Here is a 12,150-nt window from a genome sequence, read left to right on the forward strand (position 1 = left end):
CCCCCCCCCAGGTTAGGATTTACAAATTTGGGGGGGGTGTGCTCAGCCCTCACCCCTAATTTGAACCCTGCCCAGCATCCGTGCAGTACCTGCAGCAGCTGTTTACAGGGCACAAGGGCATGACAAAGTTCAGGAAATGCGGTGTTGCAAAGAGGAGGAGGCAGCATGTTTGGTATATGAAAACGTTGCAAACAAACTTTACAAGTAGCTCACGAAACTTTTAAAAATGGACTCTCCTTTAAAGGAAAGAAAGTGGGAAGCCCTGGCCCTTTCCTTTGCAGGCTGGCAGAGTTCCTGCCTGCCAGGGGCTGTTTGCCACCCCCCGCCCCATGCTTTACACACTGGGGGCTGGGGTTTGGGGGCAGCGGGTCAGGAGTGAGGGGCGCTGGGTCAGGACTGGCTATCGGTGTTCACAAATGGCTCCTGATACAAAAGAGGTTTAGATCATGTAAATGCCATCTTTCTGCCAGGCAAGGGTTGCATTTAGGGGTTTAATCCCAACTATAGTAACTATACTGGGGGTTAGTAAAACATGCAGATCAGTAATACAGCAGTGGTTTTACACCCTGCTGCCCCCACCCAAAGGATTCCCTACTCAGCTTATGCTGATGTCCCTGGCAGTACTCCATACCATGCTGCCATCTGCCAACCATGCCTTCACCAGCTTTGCCCCACCATCCCAGCACAGACTCCCACAGAAGGACTACTGTCTGCTTATCTGCAACCCAACAGCCTCCCAAGCAAGTGACGGGACACAGCAGCAGCATATTGGCTGGGGGGGAACAGGGGCTACAGAGGCTGGGAGAAAGGCTTGAGAGACTGCTTCCTGCAGGCTGCTGTGCTCTCACTTGGACACCAGGCAGTGCAGCTCTGCTCTCTATGCTCATCAAGGCTTGCCTCCTGCTTCTTTCTGACCAGGACTTTTCAATCCAGGTCCCAGTTGCTTCATTTTCTTATGAATGAACTTCTACAGACTTTACTAACAGATAGGGCTGGATTACCACACAGGCAAACGAGGCACATGCATAGGGCCCTAAAGGAAGAAGAGGGCCAGTTGTGCTTATTTTATATATTATAATTATTCAGTGAAAAAAAGTAATATAAATATATGGTATTAAGTTAGAGCTCCATGAGTTTGTTTGCCTAGAGCCCACTAAAGGGTTAATCCAGCCCTGCAAACAAGTGTTTTTTATGGACTGTGTATATTTGTGTACAGTGGTAAACATGCTCTTGAGAGCCTTCTTTTTATACCCAAGTCTCAGAACAGAAATTGAAGATTAGGTTTGACCTAGCTGCAGCTCTATCCTGTGACTTTTTACATTCATTTATTGTAAATGAATTCATTTATTGTAAATGACTGTTCATTTATGTTCTTTATGCAACTCCTATACCTCAAAACAAATTGTTACTCCATTTCAATATTGTGCAATAAATTTCTCTCGTGCTTTGCCTTTGAACAAGAGCAACTAAGTTTTTGAAGCTTACTATTATTATTATTTATTTATTTTTTTTAATAAAATGCACACAAGATTTCTCCTTTAAGCTTCAAGCTAGTTTCTGCCCTGGTCTTGCACCCCATATCGATGAGAGAAACTCATGAATTAATCAGAGGGTCAGGGTGACACTCTGTGGGTCAAGGAGGAAGAAGGGCATAGTCTCACTGGGGTTTTAAAAAATATTGCTCACAGAACTTTTCTAGTGCGTCATAGTGAGACATTTAAAAACTCACCTTTTAGCTGCTTCTTAGTCACACTGTTTGCACAATTTAGGAGCAGCAGTAGCTCCGTGTTACATCAACTGGCTCATCAATGTTGAAATTAGTTTCTTCTTACATAGCTGTTAATTATGTCTAAAACATCTACATGCAGTACAGAGTGACACGTAGGCACCTATTACTTCTTTAAGAACAATGCCAAAAATCATGAGTTGGCAACACTGTACTTTGCACCATATTGCACACAATTAGAAATAGTCATAAGCTTTTTCCTCCAGTCTAATACTGAATATTTCATTTATGTATTTCTCTTTAAATGATAAAAAACCCCTTCTATACATTGACCTAAAAGTTAGGATTTTTTTAACACACAGACAAACAAACACCGGATGTAGTAGGACTGGAGTAATTTGGAGATGAAGATTTTATTTCTCTGAAGACATTTTAGTTTGGATTTAAACTTCTGCCAGACTCTCAATCTAGTCAGAGCAGAATTGTATGCTGTTTTCAGTGCATAATAAACCGAACATAAGGAGCATCTTTCATTACCTGAGACAAGAGGAGAAACTGGAGAAATGTATAAAGTAATTTTGATTTTTTAAAATTATTTTGGTTAAATCATTTAAAGTATTAATAAATGAGGCTGTTTTAAAAAAAATATTGAAAAGATCAGTGTCAGGTTAACATCTAATTAACATTTAGCCTTCAGTTTAACAAATTGTTTAAGCATATGCCGTAAGCTAGGTAAATACTTATTGCTTATGTACTTTGCTGACCTAGGTCTTATTACTCTTACTCCCATTAAAAGCAATGGTTAAACTTCATTTGACTTAAATGAGAGCAGGGCTGGATCTCCAAAAGGACACTAATAAAGATCCAAAGTGCTTCCTTCCTTGTGTTTGCATTCTTTACATTAGCAGGAGGGGCAGTCTTCTCTATGTCAATTTGCAAACTCCTGGTAAATGTATACCATGCTCTGAATAAAAACAAACAATCCCCTAACAAACCAACTTGTGGCCATGGGAAGGGAACAGCTTCAGTAGGGAGATTTCAGGAGGGTAATCTATCAGCAACAGATCTCTGTTAAGAGACCTAAATATTATGGCAGTGTCCTAACACATTTAATTCCAAACCTAGCCCAACCCAATCATTTACAATACAAAAGGGATGCTCAGGTTTGACCTGTGTCAGATTTGGCCCTAAAAAGTTAAAATTTCCATCAAGGGCAGGAGAAGCAACTAGCTTTTCCAATATGAAGGGCAACGCGCTTAAAGCTGGGTGGCCAGTCACCAATAGGGATAGATAGAAAAAACCTTGCCTCCAATAGAAACAATATTTAAGATATTTGCTTTTATAGTATTTACATAAAATTTGTGAAGGCTACTGCTGCTTTTGACTGTGCTGCCCACAAATATCTTTGAAAGAGTGAGCTGCTTCTGGAGTTTTTCCTTTTTTCAGCACTGAAAGTCCTCAGCATGACTGAGAGATACAGGTTGGTCTGCAGGAAGACGTAAGCAGAACTCCTGGGGAGGAGATATTTTTTATTAGACCAGCTAGACAGTTGCAAAAAATATATTCTTTGTTTGCAAGCTTTCGGGCATATGTGCCCTTCCTCAGGTATAGGAGAGTGCAAAGATTGTAAAATTTCTTCCAGGTAGAAATTGAAAATTCATATTTCAAAGAAGAGCTGAAAGGTGGTGTAAGATGTCCTGGTTGGAAAAGTTCATTTTATGCAGAATAGGCTCAGGTAAAAGTTGGAGTGGTCTGTTTACCACCAAGTTACCTGATGGCAAGCAGGATTTTGAATTATGCTTCTTTCTTGTTGTGATGTTTCATATTTTGTGGGAAGATGGGTGATGGAAGCCTCTCCTGGGCAAGGAATTTCTTTTGTGTTGTGGCTGCTCTGCGAGCATGCAAGTTTTGCTAGACACAAAAGGCTGGAGCAAGGGTGTCAGCTTTCAGGTCTTAAGGTGTTGAATTTTGCTTCCTTTTTGTAAAATTATAAAGTTTTTTTGCAACTATCTGGTTGGTCTCTGCTATACAACCTGTATTCCTTTCATTACGTAGTAAGCACCTGTTGCTTTTATTACCTCCAACACAATCAAGGTACTTGTGCTCCTCATGCTAGCACAAAGGGATCAGCTTCCTTTTAGCAAAGAGTTGTAATAAAGCCTAATGACATAGCATGCTAATTATGTCAACTCAGCAAACTCACAAATGCAGGTCCTGAACCAGCACTCGCTTATCTATGTGCTTAATTTTACTCATGTGAGTAGGCACTGCCCTTAAATTAAGACCAGAACTAGTAGACGAATGGAACAAATCACAGGGAATGCAGGAAGAAGGGTGGGGTAAAAAACACCAGTGTTCATTGAGTAATTTCCACAGGTTGGAGAGGATAAAGCTCTTGTAATGAGATCCATGGTTACTGTCATAAGTGAACATCCTTGAAAAATAGCTGCAATTTGATACTACCCCAAATAAAGCAATCACCCTTCTGTACTGAAATATCTGCATTGTTGGGATGAACAGTACTTTAAGAAGCTGCAGGTTTTGACCTCCGCAAGCCTCCTGGTAATTCTTTCAGACATTTTCAGTAGGAAAAGCCTTTACAATGTCAGAAAGGAGAATATAATAGAATCATAGAAAATTAAGGTTGGAAAGGACCTCAGGAGGTCACCTAGTTCACCCCCCTGCTCAAAGCAGGACCATCTCTAACTAGATCATCCAGCTAAGGCTTTGTCTAGCTGGGTCTTAAACCTCCAAGGATGGAGATTCCACCACCTCTCTGGGTAACCTGTTCCAGTGTTTTACTACCCTCCTAGTGAGAAACCTCTTCCTAATAGCTAACCTAAACTTCCCTTGCTGCAGCTTGGGACCATTGCTCCTTGTTCTCTCATCTGTCACCACTGAGAACAGTCTAGCTCCATCCTCTTAGGAACCACCCTCTAGGTAGTAATACTTATGCACATGCAATGCTGCACTATGGTGGCCACACTTCTTCCTGTTTGGCAGACTGCTCAGATCGGAGATAGTGTGGCCAGCTGGCTAGATCTGTCTTAATGCAGTTCTCTTACATCCAGTTCTGGAGCCAGCCATGTGTTCACCCACTGGCTTTCTCTCAGCAGACCTTATTGATGCCTGTGCTGTGCTGACCTAAGCAGGCTACACTCCTTCCAAGTTAGGAGCCAGCACATGTAGTAAGGATATAACATCTCACTAATGTGTTGCTTGGCACCGTAGTAGGATAGTATACCTTTTTCCTGGGCAGAAATTTTAAAGTGTCATTAGGACATCAGGATAGCTTTTATTAAATTGGCCTTGTCCTGGCCAAACTGGGACAAAACAGTAGTTTCCTCTTGACCATTTATCTGAGCTTTCTGACACATTTAGAATTAAACGTGTATAGTCCCACTGTCACCAGTGGGACTGCTCAGGGCTTTCTGTTCAGCCATTTGCTAAAGGGTTTTCCTGTGTAAAAGCCTTAATTACTGTCTTTGGTGAGGAGGCTACAATGTGCCACTATTACAATAATAGAACCAGCCACGTCCAATATTATTGGATAGATGGGAAAGGTAGCTAGAAATCTGATCCTGTCACATTGTTTGATAACAATGAACACATTAACCCAAATAGCTGCTCTTCACCTAGCAGTAAGTAGCCTATCAGAATCAAAACATGACAGCTGTTCCTATTTGAAGATTTCATTGTAAAATGCTTTTTATAAAATGCTTGTTTAAACGAGCACCAAACCTCGCTAACCTCATCACCAGAAGCAAACTCCCTCTGGCCCAAAGCACATCCAGGGGATCCAGCCCATGCCAGGACAAGAAATGCAAAACCTGCCACCAGCTTTCCGCACCTCCCTCCCTCCACAATAACTACACCCCACAACAGAACCAGCACCATTCCTGGATCCTACAGCTGCACTTCTAGAAATGTTATACATCTCATCCATCTCATGCACCAAATGCCCTGATGGAAAATATGTAGCAGAAACCAAACAACAACTGAACACCAGAATGAATGCACACCGAAAATCTAACTGTGGGGACACATTTCTCACTTTTAGCTTCTCCCACTCCGGTTTTGCTGATCTCCAGCTATTTCCTTTTTCACAGGACAATCACTCCCTCTTCAGTCTCTCAGTTCTACTCCTCAAAGGGAACTTATAAAACATCCTTCGTAGATGAGCCTATACACTTCATCAACCTACTGGATACAAAAAATCATGGATTCAATATAGACATTGGATTTGTTACAATCTGCCTGACATCTGATTCACCTGGTACCGGCCTGACCTGGTACAATCTTCTTTCCCCCTGCCCCACACCTTTTCTCCCCTCCTCTTCCCTCCCTTACTTTTCTGACCTTTGTTTTCCTGATTCCCTACCATTTCCTTTTTACTGATAGCTTCTTTTTTACCTTGTATTATTACCACTATAGTGTTCCCCTTGGCCTTTGTTGCCCCTGCTTTCTTCCCCCCTCCCTTCCCTGCTTTACCTTTTGTTTTTCTAATTTCTACCTATTTATATTTTCACTGACATCCTGTCACACTTTTAGCTTCTCCCATTCTAGTTTTCCTGATCTCCAGCTATTTCCTTTTTCACAGACAACCTCTTTTCTACCTTGTATTCTATCACTGTAATGTTTCCCTTTGGCCTTTTTCCCCTGCTTTCTTTCTTCTCCCTTCCCTGCTGTACCTTTTGTCTTTCTATTTTCTACCTATTTACATTCTCACTGACATCCTGCCACACTTTTAGCTTCTCTCATTCCTTGGAGTCTCAGACCAGCAGAGACTCCCTATGCCTGATGAAGGGTGATTGCACCCGAAAGCTTGCTAAGAATTTTTTTCCAACTACTCAGTTGGTCTGATAAAAGATACCACATCTACCCAAAGAACCTTGCCTGACCTTTTATAAAATGAGTCACTTGAGTCTTTTGTTTACTGGCTAAATGGCTACACAAAAGGTTTGTAAAAAACTGGCTCTTTCAGGGATGGGTGATCTAGAGTTGGGGAAAAGAAAAAAAAAATTTTGACTAGCTGTGAAATTTATCAGAAAATAGCTATCTATCTATCTAGGGATCAATTCTGCAGCTTTTACTCACATAAGCATCAGTCACTGAGGTAAACAAAAATATGGGCCCAGCAGTTTAGATCTTAGATACATGGATATGCAGTGGATAATATTGTTTCAGCAGACAAGACTGCTAAGAAATGGGAGTCTTCGTTGGTGTAGGGTAGGCCAAATGAAGAAATTAGCAACATGGATGCAACCTTATTTACTGGAGTGGATGAGTACAAAGGAGAACTGAGGTCTGATTTTGCAAACTCTTTGGCTAAGTACAGACAGTCAAAAAACCCAAGGCTGAATCGATTCAGTCTTTGAAGATTAATCTAAGATGTACAGATTAAATTGTAATAGAAGTGAACAGACATTTACCTTTGACTCAGGAAATGGAGCTACATGCCTGCAGGGCTCAGGCCAGAAACCAGGGGGGTACTACAGCATTGGCTCTTTGGCTGTGGGTTCACGTCCTCTTCCTGCTACCCTCGAAGTCTCTGGGATTTGCCATCCAGAGTTTTAGCAGCAGGACTCTGCAGGGTTGCTCATCTTTACCTCTTCCAGGTACCTCTGGGATTTGTAGTCCACAGTTGTAGCCAGCAGTAATTTTGAGCAGGGGAAGGGGTATTTAACCCCCTCCCTGGCTCTAGACCCCAGCTGGGGTTTGCCGGCAGACTGGGCTGCATCCTCAGCCAGGCTTGTTCCCCCTTCCCACCCTCCCCTTGTTAGCCAGCCCTCACTGCTCTGGGTAGGGAGTGGAGGGGTATAGAGAGCACAGTTCAGCCCAGGGCTGTGAAATTCTGTGATTTAAGTTAAATAAGGAAGTCAGGTGCAGTACTCACTGGACATGTCTACATGTGCATTAATGCACCATTACCACTGAACATTAAGTTTGGACTAATTCTACTGCACGTTAGTACAGCTTTTGCTGTGACATGCTAACGTGCAGTAGAATTAGTCTACTGCACATTAAGTGTCTCATTTAGATGCGCCTACTATCTCTGAATGAACCCAACTAAGGTAGTAAACAGTGCACATGTGACACAGTTCATCACATGAGAAAAGGAAGATCGCTCACAGTCTATGGCCCATAGACTTTCAAGGGGAATTTTTAAATCAACATTAAGAATCCTGCAGTGGGAATATAGTTCTTAAAATCTAAAAAAAAAAAAAAATCTATAGCAAAGAGTTCAGTTTCTACTACATACATTGTACGAATCTTCTGTGTAGTTTCTCTTACTTGCTATTCAATTCTTTCAAATGCTATTCCCGTTATCCCCTATTAAAGTCAATAAAGGTATTCCATAGGGATTTAAATTACGGTGATTTGAAGATGTTATTAAGGAGATCAGCTTTCACAGCCTATCAGTCTCTCTTCTGTTAAATTAAAAAAAATGGGAACGTGTAGTCCAAAGATTCATGAACAAATATGAAGGGTTCTCACCCTAAACTGAGCCTTGTCTGTCAACTACATGGAGATAAAGTCTAAAACTCTTGTGCTGTTAGTATGTGACTTTTTAGACCAAGAGTGTGATAGAGAGACATGAGGCAGTTCAGAACAAAGCTGTGATTCATGGAACTTCATCATTGCCCTCGGACCCCTGGCAAGGAGTGGCTGGACCTCTCTTCTCTGGCTGCTCCATTGCTCCTAGTTGTGTGGCACTGAACTAGAAAGCTTCTGGTAGGTAAGCACCAAAAGATGATGACAAGAAGTAAAGCTTCCAGCAGCTGACACAGCAGCTCCAGTTGCCAGGGGGTAAAACTGCAGTGAAAACAGCTTTTTCTCCAGATACCCACTCTCAACCCCCTAAATATTCAGTTCCTGAACTGGCTGGAAAAGTGCAGGATCAGCTTCCCCCCTCCCCTTTCACACTGCCTTTTCTACATCAAGATCAGGCACAGAGCTAGGAAAGGACAGATCAGCTCTTCGGAGCTCCGTTACTTATAAGACCTGCTAAGCTGAAGGATGAAGAGGAGAGAGAGCAAAGCCTGTCATTCAGGTAGTTTAATAGCACTGCCATTCTGCAGGGTGTCCAGCAAGCTGTGATCTGGTCTCATTTTAGAAATGGTGTTGCCAGGTCAGCAAAGCTTTGGATCACACTCATAAGCCCATCTCCATTAAAAAAAAAGCACTTAAAGGTAAACATGGGCCTAAATACTGTGCCCAAGATTGATAAAGCACTGCTCACTGGTAAGCATAATGGACAGTCTGCAAAGGGTATACAGAACATCTGAGTCCCATGAGAAGAGCTAATAGCTACAAAACAGTTGACTCGCTGCATGCAACATCCTACATTATACATGCACATCTAGAGGAGGAGTTCATGTTTAATCTGCAGTGTACCTAGAAGGCTTGGCCCAGCTTCATTTGGCTCTCTATTCAACACCCCAGCTTCTTATCCTGGCTGTGTGAAATAAGCACTAAGCCTGTGTCATTTACATGGCTGCATAAAAGGTGTTGTGTTGTTCTTAGTACATAAAAGACCCTAATAAAGGGATGGTGATGTATTATTTATTTTCTGTGGCTTCAGGGAAAAGGGGTGGGGGGAAAAAGGGAGGAGAGAAGGACATGAAGAAATCAGTTTGATTTGAAACAAAGAAGATTTAAGTTGGATATTAGAATAAGCTTTCAGATGGTTAGGGTGGTGAGCAGGGTCCCTGGGGGTGTTATAGTATCTTCTTTGATGGAGATTTTAAAAATAGGTGAGATGCATGTGCTGGGGATGCTATAGGTATATCTGATCCTGCCTTGGGCCTCAGGTTGGACTAGCTGATTTCTAGAGGTCCCTTTTATTCCTACATTTCTGTGACACTGTTAAAATACCAGGTGTTACATTAGGTACCTGCAAATTTGGAATATGGGTTTTGTTAACAGTGACAGCGTGCTGACAATTTCGTAAATAGTAATGTCAGTTTAGATGCTCTTCAATAAACAGAGCCTGAGTGACAGATAACTCTCATTTCTGTAAACCAGTTTTGAACCTGAGCACGTAAGATAATGGGACATTCTCAGTTTAGTGACCCTAGTTGTGTAATGTTTGTAATAAAGATTCTTGAAATCATTCAGCTTTTTAAAATTTGCTTAAATTGAAAAGGCAACATTTATTTTCCTGGCTTTTAATGAATTTATAGTGCTTACAGGATCACTTTTCTTGATTTCCCTAACAATGGGGAAACCTGGGGATTCTGGTGGGTCAGTCATTTGGAGTAGAGCTCTTGTGGGGTTTTCTGATTAAATAACTTTTCATCAGGAAATGCAGATTTGCTGAACCAGAAACTTTTTTTTTTGCAGGAATATGTCAGTGTTAACAAAACAGAAGAGGATTTGTCAGAGAAGGATTTTCAGATCCAGCATGGAAGTCCTTGTCTGTGAAACAGAAAAATCTCAGAAGAGCCCAGTGCTTAGGGCATTCGCCGTGGATGGATGTGGGAGACTCAAGTTCAAGAGTCAATCAGGGAGAGTTGGACTATTAATCTGGATCTTCCATGTCCTTTTTTGTTTTTTTTTAATTTCATGTCTCAGACCAAATTAGTTACATCAGTTCCAAATGATGGCACCTCAACAATGGAAAAGGAAAGAGGTCTGGGTAGGGTAGAGGTAGGGGGTCTTTCTAGCCATGTGAACAAAGGATGACTGACTTGGGTATATAAAGTAGATTTGCCTTATTGGGCATATAAAGATTTGCCTTATTGGGCCTGCCCTATTGCACAGGGCATGATGTAAACCTGTGCCATAAGTGCCACAAGTAGGATGGGCACACAGCAGATTGGGAAAGGGACAGGTTGCATAGTGGTAGATAAGACAGGGAGCAGAAAGCAGAGCATCAGATCAGGCAGGGAGCACAGGGCAGGAAGCAGGGCAGCAGCTTAGTCAGGGGCATGGGACAGGGAGCAGAAAGCTGAGCAGCAGGTTGGGTAAAGGAAAGGGATCAGAGTAGTACTCAGGAAGAGTGCAGGGTTAACTTGTGGCATGCTTGTTGGTAAGATTGACCTCCACTGGTGTAAACCAAGGAAATCCTGGCCTTTAAAGATACCCTGGTGCATGCTAATTATTTATTATGAAATCTGAATGAAGGACTGTGGGAACTCAGAGTCAAGGACAAGCAAGAATTCCAGGGCATGCTCCAACCAGAACACATGCAGTTTGCAGCACCTCAAATCCATTTTTTTTTTACACTGGGAGATTCTAGTGTCAAAAAAACCCCAGGGTGAAAAAAAGCCCTGCATGTGGCAGCAACATGCGTCACCAGGAATGGAGCATGGCTGGCCAGGTTCTGAGCAGCTGGCTCAGCACCACTGCTGCCCCAGGAGGCCTCCAGGACCCCAGGTAAGGCTGGCCCTGGCCTCCTCTACCCCACCCCGGTGATTTGCCATGTGCTGGAGCGCGTGCAGGGGCGTGCTGCTGCTGTTTGTCCCTGCACGTGTGCGCTCATCAGGATGTGCCCCCAGATGCTATGGAGGCAGGAAAATGGAGCATGTGGAAAGGTTCAAACTTTGGAGAACAGAACTGTGGACAGCGCTGGGAAAACCAGGCTGCACAGTAACTGGTGGATATGGACCAGCCAAATAAACAGGTTCAGGGGCCCAGATTTCAACATGAGAGTATGATCAGAGGTTTCAAAAGTGGCCTTTTCTGAAGACGAGACAGACTGTAATTTCAGCTCCAGGAAAAAACAGCTTGGGGAAGTTATGTGTTTTTTTTCTTCTCAGGAACCAAGCAGGATCTAGATGCTGGAAACCAGTCAGAGGAGAATTCTTGGGGTGTCAGAGAAAGAAGAAACTCTGCTTCTCAAATCTGGGAAGCTCAGGGTAACTGTGCCACTACCAACCCTGGTATGAGCACTAAACATCTCTAAAAACCACACACCCAGATGAAGGATCTCTGGAAGAACTGGAGAGTACAACAGAGATTTATGAGGCTCATGAAAAGGGAGTACACCCACAAATATTCCTACACGATGGGAGCACTGGCTGAGCACAGAACAGGTAGCCTGTTCTACCCAAGCTGGAGCTAGCCAGCTTCTAAAGGTGCCTTGCACGGTATGGACTGGTCTCCAACTTGGCACTTAACTTTTTGTACCAGCAATCTTGGCTGAAGTGGAGGAGGCAGCCCAAAGGAGCCAGGCCCTGAAGGAAATCCATGACTTGGAATCTCAGGCTTAGAAACAGATGTTGCTAAATGAAGCAGATCAGCTGTGCTGGGATGTGTCCTGGCACAGCTGATCCTCTTCACTGGGTGAAAAACACACCTTGCCTGCTGCCCCTTATATTGATACCATGGACCATGAGCAATACACTCTCCTAGGTCTTGAGGGTCCAGTCTTGTGTGCCCCAGGAATTCCTGTGCAGGACTAGGCTCCTCGAGCCCTG

Source organism: Alligator sinensis, unplaced genomic scaffold (assembly GCF_000455745.1).
Source record: "Alligator sinensis unplaced genomic scaffold, ASM45574v1 scaffold659_1, whole genome shotgun sequence".
NCBI classification, from domain to species: Eukaryota; Metazoa; Chordata; order Crocodylia; family Alligatoridae; genus Alligator; species Alligator sinensis.